Source organism: Triticum urartu, chromosome 1 (genome assembly GCF_003073215.2).
Source record: "Triticum urartu cultivar G1812 chromosome 1, Tu2.1, whole genome shotgun sequence".
Lineage (NCBI taxonomy): Eukaryota > Viridiplantae > Streptophyta > Magnoliopsida > Poales > Poaceae > Triticum > Triticum urartu.
Genome location: NC_053022.1, coordinates 403,897,460 through 403,910,168, shown reverse-complemented (window position 1 = coordinate 403,910,168; position 12,709 = coordinate 403,897,460).

Here is a 12,709-nt window from a genome sequence, read left to right as displayed (position 1 = left end):
TGTGAGTCTCTGCTCGTCTCCACGAGCCCCCAATGCACTAACATGTTTCGGTATTTGTTCTGAGTTGGCCTCTGGCCTTTACGCACTAACCACCACACGAGAATAGATATGGGCCTCGATGTTCTAGTATCAGCCGAAGCTTTGTCAGACGTCCAGTTCAGCATTGTGGCACGGTCGGATCGTGCTGGCCATCTGAGGCGGTGCTGGTATCCACCCTGCACACAGCGATCTGGAGTGCAACGGGCGATGGGCCCAAGACCCCGGAGTTCTTAGGATGTTGATCGGCGGGGACTTCTCTACTAAGCCTAGGTAGGGCTACGACGTGTTGATCTTCCAAGCCAGGCATGACCCAGGAAAGTGTGTCCGGCCAGAGTAATCAAGCGTGTTGGGTAACGTGGTGCACCCCTACAGGGAAGTTATATATTTGAATACCGTGTCCACGGTAATGGACGTTCAGACTTGTATCCCGATCTATTACAACTAGAACTGGTTGCTTGAGACATGTGATGGACATGTGGCTCCTCGATTGCTTTCTTGCAGGGAGTCGAGGAAGGATCTCTGGGCATTAATGCTACAACATGCTTATTAATTATAAACTGCTATTCTTTACTCTTCTACATGCTGCAAGATGCTTGGAGCTACTTGAAGCTGCTAGTCTTCGATAGGCTAGGCCTTCCCCTCTATTCTGGCATTCTGCAGTTCAGTCCACAGATACAACCTTTCCATTTGATACCAATGCATACTTAGTTTAAATCTGATGCTTGCGAGTACTTTGGATGAGTACTCACGGTTTCTTTGCTACCCCTTTCCCCCCTTCTCCCTTCTTTCCGGTTGTTGCAACCAGATGGTGGATCCTTGGAGCCAGATGCCACTGCTGACGGATACTACTACATGGAGGCCGTTGAAGACCTGGAGTAGTTAGGAGGTCCCAGGCAGGAGGCCTTGCCTCTTCGATCGTTCTTGCTTTTGTGCTAGCCTTCTTAAGGCATTCTTGTCTGACTTATGCCTGTACTCAGATATTGTTGCTTCCATTGACGCTTGTGTATCGAGCTTGTATTCGATCCCTTGAGGCTCCTGGCTTGTAATATGGAGCTTGTATGCCTTTCATTCGTGTTTAGAGTTGTGTTGTGATATCTTCCCGTGAGTCCCTAATCTTGATCGTACACGTTTGCGTGTATGATTAGTGTACGGTCGAATTGGGGGCGTCACAAGTTGGTATTAGAGCCGACTGCCTATAGGAATCCCCCTTTCCAACTCCTTGGCCGAAGTTGAGTCTAGTCTTTGAAAAACTGTTTTACTAACATGGCTGTGTGGCTTACGGGCCGACGTCGCCATTGGGTGGTATTAGGATATTTTATTCCTCGTCTATACTCTAGGAATCTGATCTCTCTTCTATTCGGGTTAAATGATTTTGCTAACTCTACACTAGGTTCTCATGATGACATCCACCTGGAGATTTGTAATACCCCTTTCTTGAATTGAGGGCCAGGATCTGCTTCACATTGTTCATAGGCTGCATGATCCTTTTATCGAGGGCACCCTGCGTTGTCCCTTGCAAATCCCTTGCTCTAGTGGAATTCTTTGACGTTGATGTAGCCTTTGCTATGTCCCATTGTGTTATCCCTCCATCGCATGCATGTCTGCCGCCTAGTATGTCTAGGGTCTTCCTCCTGTCCGAACTCATACGAACAACATGTACTTGGCTCTACAGATGTATCGGTATGTCTTCAATGACTACTGCTTTGTACATACTGCGCCTTTGCTTGTTGTTCTGATTACATCATGAATGACTCCATACATTTGCTCCACCCCTTGCTAAACTACCCCTATTGCATTTAAGCAGGATGGTTGGACCCACTGGTCGTGACCACCTGAATACCTGACCAGAATGATACAACAGTTTGATGCTGAATCGCCAGTTCATGGTAGGAGTCATGGCTCAGTTTTCTCGCCCCAATATTGAATCAGCAACCAACCCTTGTGACTCTGCAATACTTTGCGCGCCTCAACCCGACATCTACCTTAGCTCAACTCAGCCCTTGGTGCTGATGAATGGCTCCATGACATCACTTTCGAGTTGGAGTCTGCTGATGTAGCCCCTTCCAACTATGTCACCTTCGCGGCTTACTACCTGAAAGGTCCCGCTGCTCAATGGTGGGATAGTCACATGTGTTCCTTACCTGTTGGAACCGCCATCACTTGGCCGGAACTACAAGCTACATTCCGCGGGCCAATGTCGAACCACCATGGTTAGTCTCAACGTCCCCGTTAAACTTGAAGTTTTGGAATTCCATGTCCCCCCCATTGTTTTGAAGTCATCCAATATTGACCTCATTCTAGGATTGGAATGGTTGAAAATACATACTGCTTCTATCATTTGCGCCTCTAAAACTGTCCATCTACTGCATTCTTCAAGTGTGATAGTAAGCTACCATGCTCATCTTGTTCGAAATGTCGAAGCACAGATTCATTCCTTGAATGCGTTAAAATGCTTCTCCTCTTGTGAGAATTGAAAACGCTGCAGTCGTTTGTGAACTCTAGGATGTCTTTCCAAAAGAACTACCCAGTCCATGACCTTGAACTTGTTATAGTTAAGATTGCACTAAAGTTGTGACAACTTTTCCTTCTTGGTAATCGTTGCGAGATCTTCACCGATCATTAAAGTCTGAAGTATCTGTTACTCAGCTAGATCTGGATCTCCATCAGCAGCGAGTTATGAAAACAATTTCATACTATGACTATGGTATTTCTTATACCCCTGGCAAGGTTGTTATCATGGACGATGCCCTGAGTTGAAGTCGTATTGCAACAACCACTTAGCTTCTATAGCTGACCCCCTGCAAGATGATCTCACATACAGAGAGCACCCGGTCCACATTCTCGTTCAAGCTGAACATCGCACCCGTCAGAAGGCTATCCAATTTTTGAAAAGTTTAGTGGTCAAGTCATTCTAAAGATGAGCCATTTGGGATCGCGAGGATCGTCTCCGTGATGAATACCCCGTTTTGTTTCCTTCTACCCCCTAAAAATCTCGGGACGAGATTTCGTGTAGTGGAGGAGAATTGTGACGCCCGGATAATTAAGCTACAGTAATCTCATGCTAATGATGCCAGGTCATCACTCTTACTATTGCTAATCCTCATTTGATCCAAGGCATAAGTCAAATTCAAATTCAAATTCAAGTCCAAATTCAAATTTGTCAAAACATGCAAACAAAAATGTTCGAGGTGTGGCAAATAATCCCTGGGTATTTGTCATAATGAACCAACCTATTTATCAAGTGTTTAATTGCTCCTAAGTATTGAAAGCAGTGGCTAAAAACATTATTAAATGCTTTTAAAATTATAAAAATCAATAAACTATTTTATTTAGGAGTAAAGGTTAATATGGTAGTGTTATAATCAGTATTACTAATTTAGGTGCTAACCATAGGTTTTACAAAACTAAAACAATTTGGAAAATTAAAATAAAATAGAAAATCTAAACAGAAAAGGAAAACAAAAATGAGAGAGAGGCCCACTACCCCTAGACCTTAGCCATCTGGGCGGCCCAACCCCGTAGCCCACCTCCCCGGTCGTCCTCCTCCTTCCCTGTTCATCCGACCAAGATCCTCCGCGCATCCCCGCCACACCACACCGTCGGCATTACCCAGAGGGGATAAGAACGACGCGACCCTCCCCCTCAGCCTCGTCAGCTCCTCCTTGCACAAATATCCTCTCCCTCCCCTCCTTAGATCCGTCGAGATGCGCTCGCCCGAGCAGGCTCGTCGTCGTTGCCGCACCGTGCACGTGGCCACCGGCCCTTGTACTCCACCCGCTCATGTCCCGGGAGGTCCTTGGCGTCGACTACGTCGCCCGCGTCATGGGGTTGAAGATGGCGGGATGCCTTGACGCCGTCTTCTTCTTCCCCTTCATCCGACTCGGGTCGCCGCCTTCTCCTTCGTCTCCGACCGCCGCGCGTCTTCCCTGGGCCTTCTCTGCAACGGCCATGAGCCCTGATTCTCCTTCCTCTCTCCCCGGCCTCTCCTCGCAGCCGTAGCCACGCTGCCACTATGCCATGATCTGCCGCCCACGCCTGCCCACGTTGGCCGCGGCCTCCTATAGCCGTCGTCGTGCCCACCTGGCGCCGCGTCCGTGCCCACCGCGCGAAGCCTGCCTTCCTCCCGCGCTCTGGCACATGCCCTGCGTCCATTGAGGGAGTCCTAGATTAAGGGGTCTCCGGACAGCCAGACTATATCCTTTGGCCGGACTATTGGACTGTGAAGATACGAGATTGATGACTTCGTCCCGTGTCCGGATGGGACTTTACTTGGCGTGGAAGGCAAGCTAGGCAATACGGATATGTATATCTCCTCCTTTGTAACTGACCTTGTGTAACCCTAGCCCCCTCCGGTGTCTATATAAACCGGAGGGTTTTAGTCCGTAGGACAACATACAATCATACCATAGGCTAGCTTCTAGGGTTTAGCCTCTCTGATCTCGTGGTAGATCTACTCTTGTAGTACTCATATCATCAAGAACAATCAAGCAGGACGTAGGGTTTTACCTCTATCAAGAGGGCCCGAACCTGGGTAAAACATTGTGTCCCCTGCCTCCTGTTACCATCCGCCTTAGACGCACAGTTCGGGACCCCCTACCCGAGATTCGCCGGTTTTGACATCGACATTGGTGCTTGCATTGAGAGTTCCACTGTGTCGTCACCATAAGGCTTGATGGCTCCTTCGATCATCGCTAGCGATGCGGTCCAGGGTGAGGCTTTCCTCCCCGGATAGATCTTCATATTCGGCGGCTTTGCACTGCGGGCCAATTCGCTTGGCCATCTGGAGCAGATTGAGAGCTACGCCCCTGGCCATCAGGGCAGATTTGGAAACTTGAACTACACGGCCGACATCCGCGGAGACTTGATATTCGATGGATTCGAGCCCATGTCGGACTCGCCGTATAGTCTTGATGAGCATGACGTAACTCTGCCGTCGGACAATATTCAGGAGATCGCATCCGCAGCTACTCTGTCCATCAATCTGGAGCAAGTTGCGCCATCCAAGAGCGGAGGGATGGACCCCGCCATGGAGGCCGCACTCTCAGTGGCGATAGAGCCGGATACTGACTTCACCCCCTACGAGAGCCGTGTCGCCAAACCACTGGATTCATCTACAACCACGGACTCCGAGCCGCTCATATCCGTGCCCGTCGAGTCCGACTGGGCGCCGATCATGGAGTTCACCTCCGCGGACATCTTTCAGCACTCACCCTTCGGGGATGTGCTAAATTCTTTAAGGTTTCTCTCCCTGTCAGGAGAACCTTGGCTGAACTATGTCCGGCTAGAATGGGATGCGGGCGACGAGGAAATTCGCTGCCCACCCACCACCCAATTAGTAGCCAGTGTCGACGACTTAACCGACATGCTCGACTTCAGCTCCGAAGACTTCGACGGTATGGACGATGAAGCCGGAGACGAACAGGATCCACCACCCTCAGGGCACTGGACCGCCACCTCATCATATGATATATACATGGTGGACACCCCCAAAGAAGCAAATGGCGATGAGAAGACGGAGGATGACCCCTCCAAGAAGCAACCCAAGCGCCGGCGTCAGTGGTGCCGCTCTAAGCCCCGCCATAGCAAGAACAGCTACAATAATAGTCCACGCGACTCTGGAAGAGACGACAAGTGCACCACCCCGGTGGCAGAAAACGATCAAGATGCAAACTGCAAACATAGTGCGGATCCGACATCCGAACACGATGACGCCAAAGATAAGCCTCATCAATCCCCGTCTAGGGAAGAAAGCTGTCCGGACGAAGATGCACCCATCATCTCGAAAACACACTTGGAGCAAGAGAACCTCCGCAGAAGGCTTACTGCCATAGCGAGAAGCTTGAAGAAATAGAAGCAAAGGCTCAAGGTCGCACAAGATACGCTCAACAGCAAGTGGAACAAAATAACAAAGTATGGTGGAACTTACCATCCAAAAAGCTACCCAAAGCGCAAGCTATTACCAAAATTCGACGATGAGGCCTTAGAGCCCATACAACCAAAAAGTGATACGGCCAACCGACTGGATCCACCACCCTGTGAACGCGATAGAGCGGCTAACAAAGTCACGCATAAGTCAACTCACGATCTACATGAAAACTTGCGTCAAAAATCTGGCGCGACCAGATCCATCTATGGATCTAGGAAGCGCGCTACGGTACACAACCAATACCGAATACTACAACCGTCCAAACACCATGGCGCATCCCAATACAGGGGTTCCGCACACCCCTTATGTTTCACTGATGATGTGCTGGATAATGAATTCCCAGAGGGATTCAAACCGGTGAACATAGAGGCGTACGACGGAACCACAGACCCTGGAGTCTGGATATAAGACTTCATCCTCCACATCCATATGGCTCGTGGAGACGATCTCCATGCCAATAAATACTTGCCCCTCAAGCTTAAAGGGCCAGGTAGGCACTGGCTGAAAAGCCTCCCCGAAAACTCAATCAGAAGTTGGGAGGAGCTCGAGGACGCTTTCCTGGCCAATTTTCAAAGGACTTATGTCCGACCTTCGGATGCAGACGATTTAAGTCATATAACACAATAGTCCGGAGAGTCCGCCCAAAAGCTTTGGAACAGGTTCCTCACTAAGAAGAACCAAATTGTCGACTATCCGGACGCTGAAGCCTTAGCACCTTTCAAACACAGCGTCCGAGGCGAATGGCTCGCCAGACACCTCGGTCAAGAAAAACCGAGAACAATGGCAGCCTTAACAAGCCTCATGAACCGCTTTTGTGCGGGTGAGGACAGCTGGTTGGCCCATAGCGGCACCAGCGGCCCAAGCACATCCGAAGTCAGGGATGACAAAGGTAAACCACGACGCAACAAAAACAAGCATCGACATAAAGAAGGTGTAACACCCACAATGTGGCTATATCTCCCACGTGTCGGAGCACGACTTAGAGGCATAACCGCATTGTAGGCATGTTGCAAGAGGGGTAATATTTACACATCCCATGTACTGAATAAGAAGGGGATAAAGAGTTGGCTTACAATCGCCACTTCACACAATACATAAATATAGCATTACATCATCCAGAATACAATCAAGGTCCGACTACGGAACCAAATAAAGAAAGACAACCCCTAATGCATAGATCCCCGATCGCCCCGACTGGGCTCCACTACTGATCAACTGGAAACGAAACAACACAACGAACACGAACTTCAGCGAGCTCCTCCTTGAGCTCGGTTGCGTCACCTGCACTGGTATCATCGGCACCTGCAACTAGTTTTGGAAGTAATCTGTGAGTCACGGGGACTCAGCAATCTCACACCCTCGCGATCAAGACTATTTAACATTATGGGTAGGAAAAAAGGTAGTGAGGTGGAGCTGCAACAAGCACTAGCATATATGGTGGCTAACTTACACAAATGAGAGCGAGAAGAGAAGCAAAGCACGGTCGTGAACTAGAAGTGATCAAGAAGTGATCCTGAAACTACTTACGTTCAAGCATAACACAAGAACCGTGTTCACTTCCCGGACTCCGCCGGAAAGAGACCATCAGGGCTACACACGCGGTTGATGCATTTTAATCAAGTTAAGTGTCAAGTTTTCTACAACTGGACATTAACAAATTCCCATTTTCCCATAACCGCGGGCATGGGTTTTGAAAGTTCAAACCCTGCAGGGGAGTCCCAACTTAGCCCATCACAAGCTCTCACGGTCAACGAAGGATATTCCTTCTCCCAAGAAGACCCGATCAGTCTCGGAATCCCAGTTACAAGACATTTCGACAATGGTAAAACAAGACCAGCAAAGCCGCCCGATGCGCCGACAATCCCGATAGGAGCTGCACATATCTCGTTCTCAGGGCAACACCGGATAGGTCAAGCTACGAGTTAAACCAACCCTCGAGTTGCCTCGAGGTGGCCCCGCAGGCTGCCCATTTCGGACCAACACTTAGACAAGCACCGGCCCGGGGGGGAGGGGGGGTTAAAATAAAGATGACCCTTGGGTTGGCCGACCCAAGGGAAGGGTAATAGGTTGTTAGGCAATTGTAAAACCAAGTTTGGGCCTTACTGGAGGAGTTTTATTCAAAGCGAACTGTCAAGGGGTTCCCATAACACCCAACCGCGTAAGAAACACAAAATCAAGGAACATAACACCGGTATGACGGAAACTAGGGCGGCAAGAGTGGAACAAAACACCAGGCATAAGGCCGAGCCTTCCACCCTTTACCAAGTATATAGATGCATTAATTAAAATAAGAGGTATTGTGATATCCCAGCATATCCATGTTCCAAAAACATGGAACAAACTTCATCTTCACCTGCAACTAACAACGCTAGGCCGAGCCTTCAACCCTTTACCAAGTATATAGATCCATTAATTAAAATAAGAGATATTGTGATATCCCAACATATCCATGTTCGAAAAACACGGAACAAACTTCATCTTCACCTGCAACTAACAATGCTATAAGAGGGGCTGAGCAAAGCGGTAACATAGCCAAACAATGGTTTGCTAGGACAAGGTGGGTTAGAGGTTTGACATGGCAATATGGGAGGCATGATATAGCAAGTGGTCGGTATCGCGGCATAGCAATAGATCGAGCAACTAGCAAGCAAAGATAGAAGTGGTTTTGAGGGTATGGTCATCTTGCCTGAGATCACGCAAGGAAGAAGAAACGAGTCCATGAAGAAGACAAACGGACGCAGTCGAACGGATCCTCACAAACGCGATGTTAACGGAACTAACCCGAAGAAGCAACACCGGAAAGAAGCAAACAACATAGTAAACAACCATCACATTAAACATGGCATGATGCACAATCAAGTATGATGCATGTCCGGTTTAATGAGGCATGGCATGGCAATGTGCACAAGCAAAACTACAAGTTAAGTGGAGCTCAATATGCAACGAGTTGCATATTGACGAAAGACCACAACAATTATTTAGTTCTCTCTCGTTTAGGTACCCAACAATATTAAATGTTGATTAACATGGCAAGAGGTGAAACATGAGTAGAAAACATAGTTAGGCATTTTAAATGAGGCCGGAAACAACAACAACAATTCCGGTAAATCCCCACATGCATTTAGCAATTTAAAGCAAACAACAATTTTAAACATCTTAATGTTGTTAACATGATGCGGATGACATGTTCAAGTATTATGCAAGTTTTATTAAAAGTTGACATGAGCGTGATGAGAGCATTTGTCATCATCGCGAAAACGAAAAGGGGTGCCACGACAACGATAACGAAACGGTGCCACATCAACGTTCCGGTTCCGGTAACTCGATTGAGATACCGATGCAAAGGAGAAGTGTGCGGAGCGCGCAAAAGATGAACGTTGGGGTGCTCCCGGTTACCGGGTTCCCGCATGAGGGTGGCAAGGCAAAAGAGGGGCTTCGTGCAACGAACAACTCATACACAGAGCAAACACTGGCATCTCATACACCACACAACATTCGCTCTCGGAAGGTCGTCTCAGGGGTTATACCTTCGAAGCGTGCAAACAGGACGGTTGTCGTTCGGTGCCAAGTAGAGGAGGTAGACATTCTCGGGACGTCCGTAGTGGAAGTAGAGGTACTATTGGTCATCGGTGATCAACGATACGGTAGTTGCTCACGACGCTTGTGACTCGTGGTTCTTCGGGCAACGGTAGTCGTACACGTCCGTAGATGTTCGGGGTCGCGACATGGAACTTGACGTCCACGGGGTCTTCGAGGGTCGACGGTAGTGGTACTCGGGTCGTCGGTGACGGTAGTTGTTCTATGCATCGGGCATCAAGGTACTTGTCGTTCTTAGCGATTCCGAAGACGGCAGTAGTGGTACACTTTCGAAAAGGGACTTGACGCATCAGAGGTCTTCGGTGCCACAGTACTTGTCGGTCCGGTTCTTGCCATATCCAAAATGGTCATCGATGGTGGAACTTGGCGCTGTTGTGGTGGACGTTCGGGCACCGTACGTTGTGGTACTTAGCGTTCTCGTCCTTGTCAATCCAAAACAATGCTAACCCCAAAAGGCCTATGGAGGACAGCAGGAAGGACTAGCGATGCGTGAGCAGTGGTAGGAAGCGGGCACGCTCAAGGGAGAGCAGCAGCAGATGATGGTGGATCTGGGCAACAGGCACGATGACGCTGGGAACCGGGCGGACGCAAGCAGGTCCGGGCGGCGGGTTAGAGGAGGTCGGGCGCTAGTACGCGAGGGGGACACAGGGCAAGGAAAAACATCAGCGGGGTCGCGATGGGAGGAAGCTGCTGTGGCCGCTGGTGCTCGAGGAGAGGGGGAGGTCGGTCCGGCGCTGGTAGGCGCTGCAGCGGCGTCCTGCTGGTCGCCGGAGTAAGCGGCGGCGAGGTGCAGCGCCGGGGTGCTCAAAACCGAGCGAGGAGGGCTGCGGGAATGGGACGAGGGCGCGGTGCTGCTCGGCGGCTTGGACTCCGCCGGCCGGAGCGACAGTAGGGAGCTCCTGCTCCCGCCGAAGACGGCAACGGGAGGAAAGGGAGAGAGGCGACACGAGGATGGAGGCTCCATGGCGTGTGCTAGCGCGGCGCCGGAGGAAGGACGAGGGGAATCAGGCAAGAAATGGCGTTGAATGGGCATCGAGGGAGAGAGCGAGGCTGCGAGGGAGCGAAGGGGTGCAGCGCGTGCGTTCTGTTCCCCTCTGGCGGCGTTGAGGGACGAGGAGGGAGCGAGGGGAAGGAAACAGGGAGGCTAGGGTTCGGTCGGGCCTTGGCTGGATCTTGGGCCGGCCGGCCTGAGGCTGCCGCTGGGCTTGCTCCTCTCTCCCTCTTATTCTTTAGAAGAAATCATTAGTAAATAAAAAAAAGAAGAGCGGGTTAGGGAAAGAATTGGAGCATGGGGTTAATTTTCTCAGACTCAGAAAAATGGGCTTAATCCAAGAAAATAGAAGTTAGCACGAATGCAAGATTTAAATTCAAACTCATTTGAATTTAATTCAAATGGTTTGAACTAGGACAAGGTTTAGGAGTGGCCAAAAATGTTGACAATTTAGGAGGAGCCTCGATAAATGGAGAAAGAATAAATGGCAAGGTTAGAGAGTCAACACTTGAAGAAGCAAAGGCCAAGGGATTTAATATGCAAGTGTGTTAAGGTGAATTCCAAATTAAAGAAATATTTACTATAGCTCCCTAATATTAGGAGGATATGTTATAAAGAGAAGTCACCCTTCCCTCGATTTAAATGGATCAAAGATCCATACGATTTATTTAAAAGAGTTTTGAAATGGTTGCAATATTAATGGAATGATGACATGATGCAATGCAAAAATGCAAAGATGAATGCAACAGACAAAACAAATCACCCGACGAAACTCGGAAGACATGAAAGCATCTGGAGTGCCGGTCTTGGGGCGTCATAACACTCCACCACTACGAGAGGATCTCGTCCCGAGATCTCGGATGGCGCCGGAGAGAAAACGGAAGAGGAAGAGAAGAGGTAAAACTAAGTTGCTTCTTTGACAAACGAGTGAAACCAATGAACCTTGGGAGGTTGAACAAATTGACAGAAAGAATACAAAGAAGATGAACACAGTTGAAAACACTCCATTCGGAAAGAGGAACAAGGAACATTACGAGAACCTTGGAGGTTGAAAGACAAAAGAAAATGATTGCAATGGACAAGAAGTACGTGCAAACACTCTGGTAGAACGAAATGCACCAGGAACGATAAGGATGAAATACGACAACACTCCGGTTGGAAATGGAAGGTAAAGAATATGAGCTTGGCAAAATGAAAGCACTTGGATGAGAGTCCGGTTAGAAGAGGAATAATAGCCACAACACTCCGGTTAAAACAGGGTAGAGAAGGAAAAAATGATATAATTTAGGCAGTACTCCGACTGTAAATGGAAGGAATTGTACATGATCTTGACAAAACAAGATGATGGGTCGAAGAGAGCAACATCACAATGCCTCTGGAACAAATATAAGAATGGAACCAAACACACAGAAGAAGACAACAAGTTTTGCCTGAAATGAATTTAAGAAAGCATCCTTTAAAAGAAGGATTGAATGGAGTTGTTGGAAGATCAATATGAAAGGACATGATCCTCATGGGCTTATGGAGACATCTCAAAATTATGAGGTGACAACCAACCACTACCAAAAGATTGATTAGTTGAGATGGACGAAGAGATGAAAAACTTCTTTCACCGTGAGAATAGGAGCAAACTTGGATTGTCACACCCTAGCTAGTTCAAGCATTAGAGTGTGCATCATGTTTAAATTCCTCTTAAATTTGAAATGGGGAAGACAGAACCCCCAACACCCCATGGAAACAACTAGGGTTTACTAAAATTATTTTCAATGAACCTGAAATGCCCTTCTAAAAAGTTCACTCTCTTTGTCTTGTGTTAGAACCTCTGGCAAAATTGGTGCACAATTTTCTAGGTCACCAGAAGGTCATTGAATTAAATCATAAGTATTTGAATTTGGGCATTTAAATGCTATAAAATAATTTAAATTCTCAAATAATTTTGGAAATAAGTGTGGGCTGTTGGAAATAATCTAAACAGAGCCCCTGATTATTTTCAGGATTTTTAAAGATGTCTAGGTATTTTTAATAAAGCCCAATAGTTGCAGAAAAAATAGAAAAGTAGACAAATAAGAAAAAGAGAGAGAGGGAAACCCACCAGGGCCTCACCTGTGCTGGCCCAGCCCACCTGGCTCGGCCCAGTCGACTGGCCTTGCCAGTCG